Genomic DNA, 19,955 nt, shown 5'->3' on the forward strand with positions numbered 1-19,955 from the left:
CCATTATCAACATTATATCAACATTATTGGAGTCACTATCAACATTATATCATCGTCATTATCATCATCATTGGAGTCACTATTGACATCATATAATCATTATTGGAGTCATTATTGGAATCATTATCAGCATCATATCATCATTGTTGGATACATTAACAACATTGTTGGAGTCATTATCACATTATTGAAGTCGTTATTGGAGTCATTATCAACATCATATAATCGTTGTTAGAGTCATTATCAACATCATATAATCGTTGTTGGAGTCATTATCAACATCATATCATCACTATTTGGAGTCGTTATAAACATTATATAATCATTATTGGAGTCATTATCCACCTTATATAATCATTATTGGTCATTATCCACATAGCATCATCGTTATCAACATATCATCATTATTGAAGTCATTATCAACATTATAGGAGTCATTACCCACATTATATCATCAGTATTGGAGTCATCATCCACATTATAACATATTATTGGAGTCATTATCCACATTATAACATATTATTGGAGTCATTATCAACAATATATCATAGTTATTGGAGTCATTATCCACATTACATCATTATTATTGGAGTCATTGTCATCATATCATCATTATTGGAGTCATTATCCACATTATATTATCATCATTATTGGAGTCATTATCAACATTAAATCATCATTATTGGAGTCATTATCCACATTACATCACCATTATCATCATATCAACTGATAAACTGATGAAGATGATTTCATTTGACATAATTTCATTTCCATAGGGAATGCTTTCACAAGCAATTATTATACATTTTCCCCCCAAAAAATGTAAGTACGGTATTTCATGGTATAAAAAACAAGTTAAAAGTCTGCAAAAAATATTTACAAGATGAACAATGTCTACAATAAACTCTGTATATTAGTTTAATTGAATAGAAAGTATGTCTTTACGCAGTTGTGTTTAAAAACCAAACCATTAATTTAGTTTTAGCAGTAAAAATCCTCGATACATATTTTCCTTTTCAATTTTAGCAATTTAATATAACTAACACATTTAAATAACCAAACCATTTAAAAATGGCAAACCCACTTTCACTGCAGACTGATGCAGCTGTGGGTTTAGAACACAAGGAGGAACGACGGTGGAACATCTCTCTATCCAAGGTCCCTTCTCCTCTCCTCCTTTCAAGGAATGACAGATGAAGAGGTAGACATCCTAAGAGCAGGGGTTCCCTTCTTGAGTCCTTTATCCACAGAGGAATCCTAACCCTACAGCTACAGAGGAGACCTAACCCTACAGCTACAGAGGAATCCTAACCCTACAGCTACAGATGAACCCTAACCCTACAGCTACAGAGGAACCCTAACCCTACAGCTACAGAGGAATCCTTACAGACTGGGGAAAAAGAGGGAAAGATGTGACATTGTAAACATGACCTCTCCGGTATGGCAGACTGTAGGGACATTGACAGGATCAGCTCTTAATATGTCATGCTTACCTCCGCTTCAGCGGTAACGCTCTGAGGAGACATGAAACAGAGCATGTGTGAAGAAAGGGTGAGCGTGTGTGTGTGTGTGTGTGTGTGTGTGTGTGTGTGTGTGTGTGTGTGTGTGTGTGTGTGTGTGTGTGTGTGTGTGTGTACAGTACCAGTCATATATACAGTACCAGTCAAACGTTTGGACACACCTACTCATTCAAGGGTTTTTCTTAATTTTTTTAAACTATTTTCTACATTGTAGAATAATAGTGAAGACATCAACACTACGAAATAACACATAAGGAATCATGTAGTAACCAAAAAAAGTGTTAAACAAATCAAAATATATTTTATATTTGAAATTCTTCAAAGTAGCCACCATTTGACTTGATGACAGCTTTGGCAACTGTTAGTTTCATTAAATAGTACCCACAAAACACCAGTCTCAATGTCAACAGTGAAGAGGCGACTCCGGGATGTTGGCCTTCTAGGAAGAGTTGCAAAGAAAAGGCCATATCTCAGACTGGCCAATAAAAATAAAATATTAAGATGGGCAAAAGAACACAAACACTGGAAAGAGGAAGATTGGACATTTTTCTACGGACAGACTAATCTAAGTTTGAGGTGCTCGGAGCACAAAAAAAAGAACATTTGCGAGACGCAGAAAAAATGAAAATATGCTGGAGGAGTGCTTGACACCCTCTGTGAAGCATGGTGGAGGCAATGTGATGGTGAGGGGGTGCTTTGGTGGTGGTAAAGTTGGGCGATTTGTACAGGGTAAAAGGGATCTTGAAGAAGGAAGGCTATCACTCCATTTAGCAACGCTACGCCATACCCTGTGGACGGTGCTTAACCGGAGCCAATTTCCTCCTACAACAGGACAATGACCCAAAGCACAGCTCCAAACTATACAATAACTAGGGAAGAAGCAGTCAGTTGGTATTCGGTCTATGATGGAGTGACCAGCACAGTCACCAGATCTCAACCCTATTGAGCTGATGTGAGAGCAGCTTGACCGTATGGTACGTAAGAAGTGCCCATCAAGCCAATCCAACTTGTGGGAGGTGCTTCAGGAAGCATGGGGTGAAATCTCTTCAGATTACCTTACTAAATTGACACCTAGAACGCCAAAGGTCTGCAAGACTGTAATTGCGTCAAATGGAGGATTATTTGATGAAAGCAAAGGACACAATTCTAATTTCAATTAAAAATCATTTTAATCAGAACTCAGAACTCAGTTCATGTATGTTTTCATGGAAAAGTTTTAATGACACCAAACTTCTGATATATACATTTATATTATTTTATACTAATAGAGTTGAAGTCGGAAGTTTACATACACTTAGGTTGGAGTCATTAAAACTTGTTTTTCAACCACTCAACAAACTATAGTTTTGGCAAGTCGGTTAGGACATCTACTTTGTGCATGACACAAGTAATTTTTCCAACAATTGTTTACAGACAGATTATTTCACTTATAATTCACTGTGTCACAATTCCAGTGGGTCAGAAGTTTACATACACTAAGTTGACTGTGCCTTTAAATAGCTTGGAAAATTCCAGAAAATTATGTCATGGCTTTAGAAGCTTCTGACAGGCTAATTGACATAATTTGAGTCAATTGGAGGTGTATCTGTGGATGTATTTCAAGGCCTACCTTCAAACTCAGTGCCTCTTTGCTTGACATCATGGGAAAATCAAAAGAAATCAGCCAAGACCTCAGAAAAAAAATTGGAGACCTCCACAAGTCTGGTTCATCCTTGGGAACAATTTCAAAATGCCTGAAGGTACCACATTCATCTGTACAAACAATAGTATGCAAGTATAAACACCATGGGACCACACAGCCGTCATACCGCTCAGGAAGGAGACTGTCTCCTAGAGATGAATGTACTTTGGTGTGAAAAGTGCAAATCAATCCCAGAACAACAGCAAAGGACATTGTGAAGATGCTGGAGGAAACAGGTAGAAAAGTATCTATATCCACAGTAAAATGAGTCCTATAACCTGAAAGGCCGCTCTGCAAGGAAGAAGCCACTGCTCTAAAACCGCTATAAAAAAGCCAGACTACGGTTTGCAACTGCACATGGGGACAAAGATCATACTTTTTGGAGAAATTTCCACTGGCCTGAGGAAACAAAAATAGAACTGTTTGACCATAATGACCATTGTTATGTTTGGAGGAAAAAGGGGGATGCTTGCAAGCCAAAGAACACCATCCCAACCGTGAAGCACGGGGGTGGCAGCATCATGTTGTGGGGGTGCTTTGCTGCAGGAGGGACTGGTGCACTTCACAAAATAGATAGCATCATGTGGTTGGAAAAATATGTGGATACATTGAAGCAACATCTCAAAACATCAGTCAGGAAGTTAAAGCTTGGTCGCAAATGGGTCTTCCAAATGGACAATGACCCCAAACATACTTCCAAAGTTGTGGCAAAATGGCTTAATGACAACACAGTCAAGGTATTGGAGTGGCCATCACAAAGCCCTGACCTCAAGCCTATAGAACATTTGTGGGCAGAACTAAAAAAGCGTGTGCGAGCCAGGAGGCCTACAAACCTGACTCAGTTACACCAGCTCTGTCAGGAGGAATGGGCCAAAATTCACCCAACTTATTGTGGGAAGCTTGTGGAAGGCTACCTTTGACCCAAGTTAAACAATTTAAAGGCAATGCTGTTAATTGAGTGTATATAAACTTCTGACCCACTGGGAATGTGATGAAAGAAATTCAATCTTAAATAAATCATTCTCTACTATTATTCTGACTTTTCACATTCTTAAAATAAAGTGGTGATCCTAACTGACCTAAAACCGGGACTTTTTACTAGGATTAAATGTCAGGAATTGTGAAAAACTGAGTTTAAATGTATTTGGCTAAGGTGTATGTAAACTTCCGACTTCAACTGAATATATATATATATATATATATGTGTGTGTGTGTACAGTTCCTTGAAATCTTGACATCCATTGGCCTGGCTGTGGAGACACCCATTGGCCGGCCGTGGAGACACCCATTGGCCGGCCGTGGAGACACCCATTGGCCAACATTATTTTTCTCTGTCGAGCCCCTCCCTGCCTAAACTCATCTAGCCCTGACCAGCCAGACGGTACAGGAGCTTCCGTTGCTCTTATTATAGACACGTTGGTCCTCTTTCAGTATTCATTTTCAGTCTTTTATACAGCAGGTCATTAACCTACAGTAACCTGATTTTCCCCCTTGCCGTGTATATGTGAGGACAGTGAAGTGAAGGATAGGCCTGCCCTGTACAGTGCTGAGAAGATTGTAATACGGATAGTATGAGGAGGATCAAGCTGCTAACCTGTCACTCTGAGGGGCTATAGTGCCATCAGGTCTTCGCCAAGGTTACTTGGCCATGCAATTTAATGGTGAATATTTTCCCTAGTCCTGATGACAAGAGTCTAACACACCAACTTAAACTCCTCTCAGAGGAGGCTGGTGGGAGGAGCTATAGGAGGAAGGGCTCGTTGTAAAGTCTGGAAGGGAATAAACGGAACAGTATCAAACACATGACACATATGGAAACCACATGTTCCATCAATTCCATAACAGTCATTATAATGAGCCCATCCTCAGAAAGGTTCCCTCCCACCAGCCTCCTCTGATTCCTCTCCAGCTTTAACATTTTAGTCATAGCCACTAGGATCAGAGCAGGTTGGGGCAGCGTAGGACACCTGCCTCGTCACATACAGAGAACACACATCTATCTCGCATGAGAAATGGCAGCTTCCTGCCCTGGGTTTCTAGATGGAAGTCAAGGGATGGCGCCACCTGGTGGGGAGAAGGACTGTGCAGAGAGATGGCACAGAGTCGGGACAGGGGGCTTTCTGTGGCCACTCAGAGTCGGGACAGGGGGCTTTCTATGGCCACTCAGAGTCGGGACAGGGGGCTTTCTATGGCCACTCAGAGCAGGTACAGGGGGTTTTCTGTGGCCACTCAGAGCAGGTACAGGGGGTTTTCTATGGCCACTCAGAGTAGGGACAGGGGGCTTTCTGTGGCCACTCAGAGTAGGGACAGGGGGCTTTCTGTGGCCACTCAGAGCAGGGACAGGGCGCTTTCTGTGGCACTCACAGCTTATAGTCGTGGTGGTAAGATACTTTGCTGTGGGTGAGCATGAGTCCAGATTTGATTGTGACAACTCATTGATTAAGAGGGGTCAGGTCAGGTCTAGACAAGAGAAGACAGGTCTAGACAAGAGAAGACAGGTCTAGACAAGAGAAGACAGGCCTAGTTAGAGAAGACAGGTCTAGACAAGAGAAGACAGGTCTAGTTAGAGAAGACAGGCCTTGTTAGAGAAGACAGGCCTCGTTAGAGAAGACAGGTCTAGTTAGAGAAGACGGGCCTAGACAGAGAAGACGGGTCTAGACAAGAGAAGATGGGTCTAGTTAGAGAAGACGGGCCTTGTTAGAGAAGACAGGCCTCGTTAGAGAAGACAGGTCTAGTTAGAGAAGACGGGCCTAGACAGAGAAGACGGGTCTAGACAAGAGAAGACGGGTCTAGTTAGAGAAGACGGACCTAGTTAGAGAAGACGGGCCTAGAGAAGAGAAGACAGATCTAGTTAGAGAAGACAGGTCTAGTTAGAGAAGACAGGTCTAGTTAGAGAAGACAGGTCTAGTTAGAGAAGACAGGCCTAGTTAGAGAAGACACACAAGAAACACACACACACACACACACACACTGACCTGTAGATGTTGGGGTCTAGCAGCAAGTCCTGTGGTAGCTGGGATAAGTGAACCACTTTGGTGTTCAGCTGAGAACGCTCCGTCTCGTTCACCCACACATCAGGCAGGCTGCAGGACAACACACGTGCATGCACCACACACACACACACACACACACACACACACACACACACACACACACACACACACACACACACACACACACACACACAAACACACACACAAACACACACACACACACGGAGAAAGACACAAAACATGTGGTCAGAGGATGGGCTTTGTCAGAGCAAGTGGTCTGAGAAAAAGAGGGAGAGAGATGTGGGGTGAGAGAGGAGGGACAGAGGGAGAGATGGACAAAGAGTCTCATTGAGCCAGCAGCACATGTTAACACCTTCCTCTGAACATCGAGTACATTTCCATAAGTACCACGGCCTAGACCACAGGGACTAAACCTGACTGACTGACTGATGTGTGTGTGTGTGTAATCACACCATAGCTAACACACAGAGAGAGAGGGGGAAAGAGAGAGAGAGAGAGGAGAGAGAGAGGGGGAGAGAGAGAGGGGGAGAGAGAGAGGGAGAGAGAGAGAGAGAGAGAGAGAGAGAGAGAGAGGGAGAGAGAGAGAGAGAGACTCAGTGAGCATAGCCTTGCTATTGAGAAAGGCCGCCGTAGGCAGACATGGCTCTCAAGAGAAGACAGGCTATGTGCTCACTGCCCACAAAATGAGGTGGAAACTGAGCTGCACTTCCTAACCTCCTGCCCAATGTATGACCATATTAGAGAGACATATTTCCCTCAGATTACACAGATCCACAAAGAATTTGAAAACAAATCCAAATTTGAAAAACTCCCATATCTACTGGGTGAAATTCCACAGTGTGCCATCACAGCAGCAAGATTTGTGACCTGTTGCCACGAGAAAAGGGCAACCAGTGAAGAACACACACCATTGTAAATACAACCCATATTTATGCTTATTTATTTTATCTTGTGTCCTTTAACCATTTGTACATTGTTAAAACACTGTATATATATATAATATGACATTTGTAATGTCTTTACTGTTTTGAAACCTCTGTATGTGTAATGTTTACTGTTAATTTTTGTTGTTTTTCACTTTATATATTCACTTTGTATGTTGTCTACCTCACTTGCTTTGGGAATGTTAACACATGTTCCCCATGCCAATAAAGCCCTTGAATTGAATTGAAATTGAATTGAGAGAGAGAGGGGGAGAGAGAGAGAGAGAGAGAGTTTCACTTTGTATGTTGTCTACCTCACTTGCTTTGGCAATGTTAACACATGTTTCCCATGCCAATAAAGCCCTTGAATTGAATTGAATTGAATTGAATTGACAGAGACAGAGAGAGAGAGAGAGAGAGAGAGAGAGAGACTAAGGGTGTGGGTGTTCCCATCCTCACACCTTTATATGCTCCACAGCCTCCCTGCGTCACAGAGAACTTTGAGCCCCTAAATCAACTCCAGTCTCTCCATCTCTTGCCAAATACACACTAGAGAGGTAGGCTGTTTTAGAAGGAAAGGGGTACACCACACCCCTACAGTAGCTCCACGCCCCTACAGCAGGACCACACCCCTACAGCAGGACCACACCCCTACAGCAGGACCACACCCCTACAGCAGAACCACACCCCTATAGCAGCTCCACGCCCCTACAGCAGGACCACGCCCCTACAGCAGCTCCACAACCCTACAGCAGCGCTGAACCAGACTGTACCCACAGTGAAATCAGAGGAGAAGGGGACAAGAGGAGAGGAGGACAAGAGGAGAGGAGGACAAGAGGAGAGGGGGACAAGAGGAGAGGAGGACGAGAGGAGACGGGGACAAGAGGAGAGGAGGACGAGAGGAGAGGAGGACAAGAGGAGAGGAGGACAAGAGGAGAGGGGGACAAGAGGAGGACGAGAGGAGAGGGGGACAAGAGGAGAGGAGGACGAGAGGAGAGGGGAACAAGAGGAGAGGAGGACGAGAGGAGAGGGGGACAAGAGGAGAGGGGGACAAGAGGAGAGGGGGACAAGAGGAGAGGGGGACAAGAGGAGAGGAGGACGAGAGGAGAGGAGGACGAGAGGAGAGGAGGACGAGAGGAGAGGGGGACGAGAGGAGAGGGGACGAGAGGAGAGGAGGACAAGAGGAGAGGAGGACGAGAGGAGAGGAGGACAAGAGGAGAGGGGGACGAGAGGAGAGGAGGACGAGAGGAGAGGAGGATGAGAGGGGGACGAGAGGAGAGGGGGACGAGAGGAGAGGAGGACGAGAGGAGATGAGGACGAGAGGAGAGGGGGACGAGAGGAGAGGGGGACGAGAGGAGAGGGGGACGAGATGAGAGGGGGACAAGAGGAGAGGAGGACGAGAGGAGAGGAGGACGAGAGGAGAGGAGGACGAGAGGAGAGGAGGACGAGGACGAGAGGAGAGGAGGACGAGGACAAGAGGAGGAGGACGAGAGGAGAGGAGGACAAGAGGAGAGGGGGACAAGAGGAGAGGAGGATGAGAGGAGAGGAGGATGAGAGGAGAGGGGGACAAGAGGAGAGGGGGACAAGAGAGGAGGACGAGAGGAGAGGAGGACAAGAGGAGAGGAGAGGAGAGGGGGACGAGAGGAGAGGAGGACAAGAGGAGAGGGGGACGAGAGGAGAGGGGGACAAGAGGAGAGGAAGACGAGTGGAGAGGAGGACGAGAGGAGAGGAGGACGAGAGGAGAGGAGGACAAGAGGAGAGGGGGACAAGAGGAGAGGAAGACGAGAGGAGAGGAGGATGAGAGGGGGACGAGAGGAGAGGAGGACGAGAGGGGGACGAGAGGAGAGGGGGACGAGAGGAGAGGAGGACGAGAGGAGAGGAGGACGAGAGGAGAGGGGGACGAGAGGAGAGGGGGACGAGAGGAGAGGGGGACGAGAGGAGAGGGGGACGAGAGGAGAGGGGGACAAGAGGAGAGGAGGACGAGAGGAGAGGAGGACGAGAGGAGAGGAGGACGAGAGGAGAGGGGGACGAGAGGAGAGGAGGACGAGAGGAGGACAAGAGGAGAGGAGGACGAGAGGAGAGGAGGACAAGAGGAGAGGGGGACAAGAGGAGAGGGGGACGAGAGGAGAGGGGGACAAGAGGAGAGGAAGACGAGTGGAGAGGAGGACGAGAGGAGAGGAGGACGAGAGGAGAGGAGGACAAGAGGAGAGGGGGACAAGAGGAGAGGAAGACGAGAGGAGAGGAGGATGAGAGGGGGACGAGAGGAGAGGAGGACGAGAGGGGGACGAGAGGAGAGGGGGACGAGAGGAGAGGAGGACGAGAGGAGAGGAGGACGAGAGGAGAGGGGGACGAGAGGAGAGGGGGACGAGAGGAGAGGGGGACGAGAGGAGAGGGGGACAAGAGGAGAGGAGGACGAGAGGAGAGGAGGACGAGAGGAGAGGAGGACGAGAGGAGAGGGGGACGAGAGGAGAGGAGGACGAGAGGAGGACAAGAGGAGAGGAGGACGAGAGGAGAGGAGGACAAGAGGAGAGGGGGACAAGAGGAGAGGGGGAGAAGAGGAGAGGAGGACGAGAGGAAGGGGGACAAGAAGACAGGGAGATAAGAGGAGAGGAGGACGAGAGGAGAGGAGGACAAGAGGAAAGGGGGACAAGAGGAGAGGAGGACGAGAGGAGAGGAGGACAAGAGGAGAGGGGGACAAGAGGAGAGGGGGACAAGAGGAGGACGAGAGGAAGGGGGACAAGAGGACAGGGGGACAAGAGGAGGACGAGAGGAAGGGGGACAAGAAGACAGGGAGATAAGAGGAGAGGAGGACAAGAGGAGAGGAGGACAAGAGGAGAGGAGGACAAGAGGAGAGGGGGACGAGAGGAGAGGGGGACGAGAGGAGAGGGGGACGAGAGGAGAGGGGGATGAGAGGAGAGGGGGATGAGAGGAGAGGGGGACGAGAGGAGAGGAGGACAAGAGGAGAGGAGGACAAGAGGAGAGGAGGACGAGAGGAGAGGGGGACGAGAGGAGAGGGGACAAGAGGAGAGGGGGACAAGAGGAGAGGAGGACGAGAGGAGAGGAGGACAAGAAGACAGGGAGATAAGAGGAGAGGAGGACGAGAGGAAGGAGGACAAGAAGACAGGGAGATAAGAGGAGAGGAGGACGAGAGGAAGGGGGACAAGAAGACAGGGAGATAAGAGGAGGACGAGAGGAGAGGAGGACAAGAGTAGAGGGGGACAAGAGGAGAGGAGGACGAGAGGAAGGGGGACAAGAAGACAGGGAGATAAGAGGAGAGGAGGACAAGAGGAGAGGAGGACAAGAGGAGAGGAGGACAAGAGGAGTGGAGGACAAGAGGAGAAGGGGACAAGAGGAGAGGGGGACAAGAGAGGAGGACGAGAGGAGAGGAGGACAAGAGGAGAGGAGAGGAGAGGGGGACGAGAGGAGAGGAGGACAAGAGGAGAGGGGGACGAGAGGAGAGGGGGACAAGAGGAGAGGAAGACGAGTGGAGAGGAGGACGAGAGGAGAGGAGGACGAGAGGAGAGGAGGACAAGAGGAGAGGGGGACAAGAGGAGAGGAAGACGAGAGGAGAGGAGGATGAGAGGGGGACGAGAGGAGAGGAGGACGAGAGGGGGACGAGAGGAGAGGGGGACGAGAGGAGAGGAGGACGAGAGGAGAGGAGGACGAGAGGAGAGGGGGACGAGAGGAGAGGGGGACGAGAGGAGAGGGGGACGAGAGGAGAGGGGGACGAGAGGAGAGGGGGACAAGAGGAGAGGAGGACGAGAGGAGAGGAGGACGAGAGGAGAGGAGGACGAGAGGAGAGGGGGACGAGAGGAGAGGAGGACGAGAGGAGGACAAGAGGAGAGGAGGACGAGAGGAGAGGAGGACAAGAGGAGAGGGGGACAAGAGGAGAGGGGGACGAGAGGAGAGGGGGACAAGAGGAGAGGAAGACGAGTGGAGAGGAGGACGAGAGGAGAGGAGGACGAGAGGAGAGGAGGACAAGAGGAGAGGGGGACAAGAGGAGAGGAAGACGAGAGGAGAGGAGGATGAGAGGGGGACGAGAGGAGAGGAGGACGAGAGGGGGACGAGAGGAGAGGGGGACGAGAGGAGAGGAGGACGAGAGGAGAGGAGGACGAGAGGAGAGGGGGACGAGAGGAGAGGGGGACGAGAGGAGAGGGGGACGAGAGGAGAGGGGGACAAGAGGAGAGGAGGACGAGAGGAGAGGAGGACGAGAGGAGAGGAGGACGAGAGGAGAGGGGGACGAGAGGAGAGGAGGACGAGAGGAGGACAAGAGGAGAGGAGGACGAGAGGAGAGGAGGACAAGAGGAGAGGGGGACAAGAGGAGAGGGGGAGAAGAGGAGAGGAGGACGAGAGGAAGGGGGACAAGAAGACAGGGAGATAAGAGGAGAGGAGGACGAGAGGAGAGGAGGACAAGAGGAAAGGGGGACAAGAGGAGAGGAGGACGAGAGGAGAGGAGGACAAGAGGAGAGGGGGACAAGAGGAGAGGGGGACAAGAGGAGGACGAGAGGAAGGGGGACAAGAGGACAGGGGGACAAGAGGAGGACGAGAGGAAGGGGGACAAGAAGACAGGGAGATAAGAGGAGAGGAGGACAAGAGGAGAGGAGGACAAGAGGAGAGGAGGACAAGAGGAGAGGGGGACGAGAGGAGAGGGGGACGAGAGGAGAGGGGGACGAGAGGAGAGGGGGATGAGAGGAGAGGGGGATGAGAGGAGAGGGGGACGAGAGGAGAGGAGGACAAGAGGAGAGGAGGACAAGAGGAGAGGAGGACGAGAGGAGAGGGGGACGAGAGGAGAGGGGACAAGAGGAGAGGGGGACAAGAGGAGAGGAGGACGAGAGGAGAGGAGGACAAGAAGACAGGGAGATAAGAGGAGAGGAGGACGAGAGGAAGGAGGACAAGAAGACAGGGAGATAAGAGGAGAGGAGGACGAGAGGAAGGGGGACAAGAAGACAGGGAGATAAGAGGAGGACGAGAGGAGAGGAGGACAAGAGTAGAGGGGGACAAGAGGAGAGGAGGACGAGAGGAAGGGGGACAAGAAGACAGGGAGATAAGAGGAGAGGAGGACAAGAGGAGAGGAGGACAAGAGGAGAGGAGGACAAGAGGAGTGGAGGACAAGAGGAGAAGGGGACAAGAGGAGAGGGGGACAAGAGGAGAGGAGGACAAGAGGAGTGCAGAAAACTGAAACAAAGAGCTCTGCGAGTTGGCTGCACCCCTCCCTCCCTCCGCCCACCCTCTGCATTCCCCACCGTCACCACGTGCGTCATCACAGGAGCCCCCAGAGATACCCAGTCCCCCCCCCCCCCCCCCCCCCCACACACACACACACACACACACACACACACACACACACACACACACACACACACACACACACACTCTCTCTCTCTCAGCAGGCGGCAGCCAGCCAAATCACTCTCACGCCTAGTCAGCCCGTTCAGTGGGAGGACACAGGTAACGATTCACACTCTGCTGTCCACAGGCACAGATGGAGAACAAAAGGAGTGGAGAAAATGAATGAAAATAAAGAAAAATAAAGAGAGTTTTTGAGAAAGTTAGTGAATAGCTATTTGTACATTACTAGATGTGAACTAGGGGTACGAAATGTAATCCTTCGCGTTAAGAAAAAAAATCCCTAAATGAAAAACAAGTTTTTTTTTTCTCCCCTTCACAAAATATAAATCACAGTGCAGTTATCACAAAACTAACACTAACAAGCCCCGATCCTCATCATAAAGGGATGTTTGGTTTCTTTTATAAAATAGGCCTGCCTAACACAACATTACCGTAACGTTAGTGACAAGAGATTACACAGCATCATTCAAATGATTTTCCACAGATATGAAGCGCTCCACATGTCATCATTGTTAACAACTTTAAAAAAAAAAAAGTAATATTCAAGTGCTGATTACAGAAATGACTCCAGTTCATTCTATACAGCCATTGTCAATGGCCTACTTACGTTGCGAGGTCATTTGCTAAATGTTGGTTACGGCAAGCGCCAAATTTGAGCTGGGAGTCGTGCATCTCTCTCATCAAATATCACTGTTCAAGGTTGACTCTCGTTTCAACATCCCCTTTTATAATGGGAGTTGAGACATACAGTCATTAGAAGGCTATAACACTTTTTTAACCAGTAGATTCCCACATTTGGCACATTAGTGATCTTAAACTTGGTGAGCAGGCTTTTGTTAACATGAAACATGCCCCCTAAGCTAATCAACACGCAATTCTGACTACAGAAGGACCCTGGGTTGTCGGTATGCCAGGCAAGGACCCCCCAAGGACCCCGTACAGTAGGACCCTGGGTTGTCGGTAGGCCAGGCAAGGACCCCCCAAGGACCCCGTACAGTAGGACCCTGGGTTGTCGGTAGGCCAGGCAAGGACCCCCAAGGACCCCGTACAGTAGGACCCTGGGTTGTCGGTAGGCCAGGCAAGGACCCCCCAAGGACCCCGTACAGTAGGACCCTGGGTTGTCGGTAGGCCAGGCAAGGACCCCCCAAGGACCCCGTACAGTAGGACCCTGGGTTGTCGGTAGGCCAGGCAAGGACCCCCCAAGGACCCCGTACAGTAGGACCCTGGGTTGTCGGTAGGCCAGGCAAGGACCCCCCAAGGACCCCGTACAGTAGGACCCTGGGTTGTTGGTATGCCAGGCAAGGGGTCCTGGGCAAGAAAAGGATGAGTCCTACTGTACGTCTGCGGTAAAACCTAATTTCCCCTTAGCAGTCATAACACACAATAGGATTTGACGTTTTAACGGACCCCCCCTCCCCCCCCCACCCCCCCCACCCTAAAAGCCAGTGTAAACGTGATTTTTTTCTCTCGATTTGTCACATTCCTAATGTGAACCAGGGCTTTGACTGAGAAGGGGGAGTGGTGTCCTAAGCCAAAAGCACCCCCCCCCCCCCCCCCCACACACACACACAAACCCAACTCCCTATCCATGTCCTCTTGCCAATAGAGAATCTTTTGATACCGTATCTGAACTCAAAAAACAAACACAACACTGCCCAGTGTTGTCACGATACCAGAATTTTGACTTCGATACCGATACCAGGTTTAAGTACCACAATACTCGATACCATCACAATACTCAAGACTAAAACGATACCAGAACAAAGGCATATCCCCCCCCCAAAAAATGAAAGAAGTCCCAGAATGGCACTTGATCCAGACAGATAAACTTATCTGCTGCTCTGTTCAATCGCTGAGCTTCTTCTGAGTTACAATATTAGCTTTATATATACATAAATGTACATTCTTCAGAGACAGCCCTGTAAGCATTAATTAATAAATTATGCAATCATACTTAAAAAAAAAAAAAGTTTATATTTTCTATTTCACCTTTATTTAACCAGGTAGGCTAGTTGAGAACACCTTTATTTAACCAGGTAGACCAGTTGAGAACAAGTTCTCATTTACAACTGCGACCTGGCCAAGATAAAACAAAGCAGTGCGACACAAACAACAACACAGAGTTACTGTCACACCCTGACCATAGTTTGCTTTGTATGTTTCTATGTTTTGTTTGGTCAGGGTGTGATCTGAGTGGGCATTCTATGTTGGATGTCTAGTTTGTCTGTTTCTGTGTTTGGGACTGATATGGTCCTCAATCAGAGGCAGGTGTTAGTCGTTGTCTCTGATTGGGAACCATATTTAGGTAGCCTGTTTTGTCATTGTGGGTTGTGGGTGATGGTCTATGTTAGTTTCTTGTGTTCAGCACAGTTCTCATTATAGCGTCACGGTCATTATTTGTTTATTGTTTTGTATAGTTTATATTCAGTGTTCAGTGCTTTCTTTTATAAAAAAAATCATCATGAACACATACAGCACTGCATTTTGGTCCGTTCCTTACGACAAATCGTGACAGTTACACATGGAATAAACAAACATACAGTCAATAATACAGTAGAACAAAAAAGCTAGATATTTTTTACCAAAATTCTTACCTAACTACATAAAAGGTACTCATTTATTTGAATGGTAAATCTCTATTGAAAAACGGGGTAAATCAAGTCCTATCCACAATACAGGTGAGGGCATATCCAAATAGGAGTGTGTGCTAGTGAGTTATCCAGAATGTATTGGGATGATTTAAATGTGCGCACTCATTAACGACATCAATCTTGACTCACTAGGAAGTCAGTTCGCTGAAGCAATAGATCATCTTTGGGCGATACGTGTGAAAGAGAGACCGAATAACTGAATGAATACAGTTTTTGGTGGAAATCAGATTTGAAAGCAGCATTTTGCATTATGGTGAACAAACAACAGTGAAGTTAGTGGAGCTAACATGATGCAGCCCAGACTCCCAGGCTAGCAGTGAGTTAGTGGGGTTAACATGATGCAGCCCAGACTCCTAGACTAGCAGTGAGTTAGTGGAGCTAACATGATGCAGCCCAGACCCCCAGGCTAGCAGTGAGTTAGTGGGGTTAACATGATGCAGCCCAGACTCCTAGACTAGCAGTGAGTTAGTGGAGCTAACATGATGCAGCCCAGACTCCCAGGCTAGCAGTGAGTTAGTGGGGTTAACATGATGCAGCCCAGACTCCTAGACTAGCAGTGAGTTAGTGGAGCTAACATGATGCAGCCCAGACCCCCAGGCTAGCAGTGAGTTAGTGGGGTTAACATGATGCAGCCCAGACTCCTAGACTAGCAGTGAGTTAGTGGAGCTAACATGATGCAGCCCAGACTCCCAGGCTAGCAGTGAGTTAGTGGGGTTAACATGATGCAGCCCAGACTCCTAGACTAGCAGTGAGTTAGTGGAGCTAACATGATACAGCCCAGACTCCCAGGCTAGCAGTGTGTTAGTGGAGTTAACATGATGCAGCCCAGACTCCTAGACTAGCAGTGAGTTAGTCGGGTTAACATGATGCAGCCCAGACTCCTAGACTAGCAGTGAGTTAGTGGAGCAGGCAGGCTGCACTATAATAAGGGATTGGCTGTGCTGATAGACAGGCTTGATCAGTTTGATCACATTTGACAGAAGTACCGAAAGTAACAGATTTTTTCACGTTCTAGTATCGTAAAAGTACAGCAGGTACAGTATACTGTACAACAACAACAAAACACCACTTCAATGTACTGCTCCTGATCCCAAATACTACAACAACACCACTTCAATGTACTGCTCCTGATCCCAAATACTACAACAACACCACTTCAATGTACTGCTCCTGATCCCAAATACTACAACAAAACACCACTTCAATGTACTGCTCCTGATCCCAAATACTACAACAACACCACTTCAATGTTCATTAGATCAAAAATAAACCTTATGGAACAGCGGGGACTGTGAAGCAACACAAACACAGGCACAGACACATATATACACACATGATAACATACGAACTATACACATGGATTTTATGTTGTAGATATGTGGTAGTGAAGTATGGGCCTGAGGGTAAACATTTAGTGTGTTGTGGATTCTGTAATGAATGTATTACAATGTTTTAAAAAATGTGTAACTGCCTTAATTTTGCCAGACACCAGGAAGAGTAGCTGCTGTCTTGGCAGGAACTAATGGGGATCCATAATAAACCCCAGGAAGAGTAGCTGCTGTCTTGGCAGGAACTAATGGGGATCCATAATAAACCCCAGGAAGAGTAGCTGCTGTCTTGGCAGGAACTAATGGGGATCCATAATAAACACCAGGAAGAGTAGCTGCTGTCTTGGCAGGAACTAATGGGGATCCATAATAAACCCCAGGAAGAGTAGCTGCTGTCTTGGCAGGAACTAATGGGGATCCATAATAAACACCAGGAAGAGTAGCTGCTGTCTTGGCAGGAACTAATGGGGATCCATAATAAACCCCAGGAAGAGTAGCTGCTGTCTTGGCAGGAACTAATGGGGATCCATAATAAACACCAGGAAGAGTAGCTGCTGTCTTGGCAGGAACTAATGGGGATCCATAATAAACCCCAGGAAGAGTAGTTGCTGTCTTGGCAGGAACTAATGGGGATCCATAATAAACCCCAGGAAGAGTAGCTGCTGTCTTGGCAGGAACTAATGGGGATCCATAATAAACACCAGGAAGAGTAGCTGCTGTCTTGGCAGGAACTAATGGGGATCCATAATAAACCCCAGGAAGAGTAGCTGCTGTCTTGGCAGGAACTAATGGGGATCCATAATAAACCCCAGGAAGAGTAGCTGCTGTCTTGGCAGGAACTAATGGGGATCCATAACAAACCCCAGGAAGAGTAGCTGCTGCCTTGGCAGGAACTAATGGGGATCCATAATAAACCCCAGGAAGAGTAGCTGCTGTCTTGGCAGGAACTAATGGGGATCCATAATAAACCCCAGGAAGAGTAGCTGCTGTCTTGGCAGGAACTAATGGGGATCCATAATAAACACCAGGAAGAGTAGCTGCTGCCTTGGCAGGAACTAATGGGGATCCATAATAAACACCAGGAAGAGTAGCTGCTGTCTTGGCAGGAACTAATGGGGATCCATAATAAACACCAGGAAGAGTAGCTGCTGTCTTGGCAGGAACTAATGGGGATCCATAATAAACACCAGGAAGAGTAGCTGCCGTCTTGGCAGGAACTAATGGGGATCCATAATTAACCCCAGGAAGAGAAGCTGCTGTCTTGGCAGGAACTAATGGGGATCCATAATAAACCCCAGGAAGAGTAGTTGCTGTCTTGGCAGGAACTAATGGGGATCCATAACAAACCCCAGGAAGAGTAGCTGCTGCCTTGGCAGGAACTAATGGGGATCCATAATAAATCCCAGGAAGAGTAGCTGCTGTCTTGGCAGGAACTAATGGGGATCCATAATAAACCCCAGGAAGAGTAGCTGCTGTCTTGGCAGGAACTAATGGGGATCCATAATAAACACCAGGAAGAGTAGCTGCTGTCTTGGCAGGAACTAATGGGGATCCATAATTAACCCCAGGAAGAGTAGCTGCTGTCTTGGCAGGAACTAATGGGGATCCATAATAAACCCCAGGAAGAGTAGTTGCTGTCTTGGCAGGAACTAATGGGGATCCATAATAAACCCCAGGAAGAGTAGTTGCTGTCTTGGCAGGAACTAATGGGGATCCATAATAAACCCCAGGAAGAGTAGCTGCTGTCTTGGCAGGAACTAATGGGGTACTGTAACCCTGCTGATCTCTGTGACACGCCACTAGCCATATCCACCCGCCCACCACTTAGCACTGCCTCTCAGGGACCTTGTTGCACTACTCTCTTTACACTCTTCACGGTACTACTGGACTCTGACATTGCTTTGCAAAATCTGATTAAGTACATTATTCAGTTGTACATGTACATGACTACCTCGGTAACCTCATTGCTGCTCTCCCTGTACTTCAGCTGTATGCCTCCTTGCACTTTCAATTTGCCTTCATTGCACATTTAGACTTGCCATTTAGACTTGCCATTTGTACTTGCCATTTAGACTTGCCATTTAGACTTGCCATTTGCCTTCATTGTACATCCCACTTAATTATATACATTGTATTTAATTGTTTCACTTGTACATTTTTTTTGTACTCTTATTTGTACTTCTGGTCAAACGCTAAACTGCATTTTTGTTGGACTGTATTTGTACTTGTTCAATGTCAATAAAGTTGAGTCTAATCTAAATACAAATACACTGCTCCTGAACCCAAATACTACACCATACAACACATACACAACATGCATTCTACTGATATCCTAAATACTGCTACTGCATTTAAACTGAAACACTACACAACCAGCAGACTCTAAAGCAACACAACAATGGATTAGAGGAGGCTGAGCGGGCTTCTACCAGGCCTCCGTGAAGGCCTTTTAGTCAGTGAATGTTGCCTGTGAGATCTTCAAGACAAACAGAGAAGCCGTCTCTGTGACAAACAGAGTGCTTTGCACTGCTCCCGAAGCCAAACAATACACATCTGTGCTTTACTCAGTGAATCGTACCTCGCTGGCGGTGAGATCTTGGAGACAGAGATGGCTCCTCTTTGCTGTGGGATGCTGGCTCCCAGAACTACTCTGCTGTGGGATGCTGGCCCCCAGAACTACTCTGCTGTGGGATGCTGGCTCCCAGAACTACTCTGCTGTGGGATGCTGGCTCCCAGAACTACTCTGCTGTGGGATGCTGACCCCCAGAACTACTCTGCTGTGGGATGCTGGCTCCCAAAACTACTCTGCTGTGGGATGCTGGCCCCCAGAACTACTCTGCTGTGGGATGCTGGCTCCCAAAACTACTCTGCTGTGGGATGCTGGCTCCCAAAACTACTCTGCTGTGGGATGCTGGCTCCCAAAACTACTCTGCTTTGGGATGCTCCTCTATTAGTTTGGCTAATCACTGCTACAGCATAGTTAATGTGGTAGGTTTACACTACAGCGGCCCTTGAGCCTGTGTGTGTGTGCACGTGCGTGTGAGTTTCATTGTTTACTACATTAATACTCGCCAGGCCATCTTTCATCACTTGGTCTGCCGTGTGTGTGTGGACGTTGCTCAGCAATAACCCTACCACACAGGTTGTTGAGAGGGACTGGTTATTTTCATCTCTCTTTTTCATCTCTATTTTCGTCTCTCGCGCTCTGGCAGTCTCGCCTCTTCAAACCCCTCTCTATCTCCGTTTTCTATCTCTCTCGCTCTCCCAAAAACCCTACTGTTCCACCATTAAAGGCAATTGTCACGACTGTCTGGTACTGCATCTCACAGGAAACATCCACCCAAAACCACTCATTCATTTAACTTACAGTGTTAGATGACACTAATATGTGAAAACAATATTTTTTTGTGAATAAATGTTTCATTTTGTCGTTATAATAAGGTTGATAGCGACATGGGAAATTAGTTGTGGAAATCTGTTGCAGCTCAA

The sequence above is a fragment of the Oncorhynchus mykiss genome, chromosome 2 (assembly GCF_013265735.2).
Source record: "Oncorhynchus mykiss isolate Arlee chromosome 2, USDA_OmykA_1.1, whole genome shotgun sequence".
Lineage (NCBI taxonomy): Eukaryota > Metazoa > Chordata > Actinopteri > Salmoniformes > Salmonidae > Oncorhynchus > Oncorhynchus mykiss.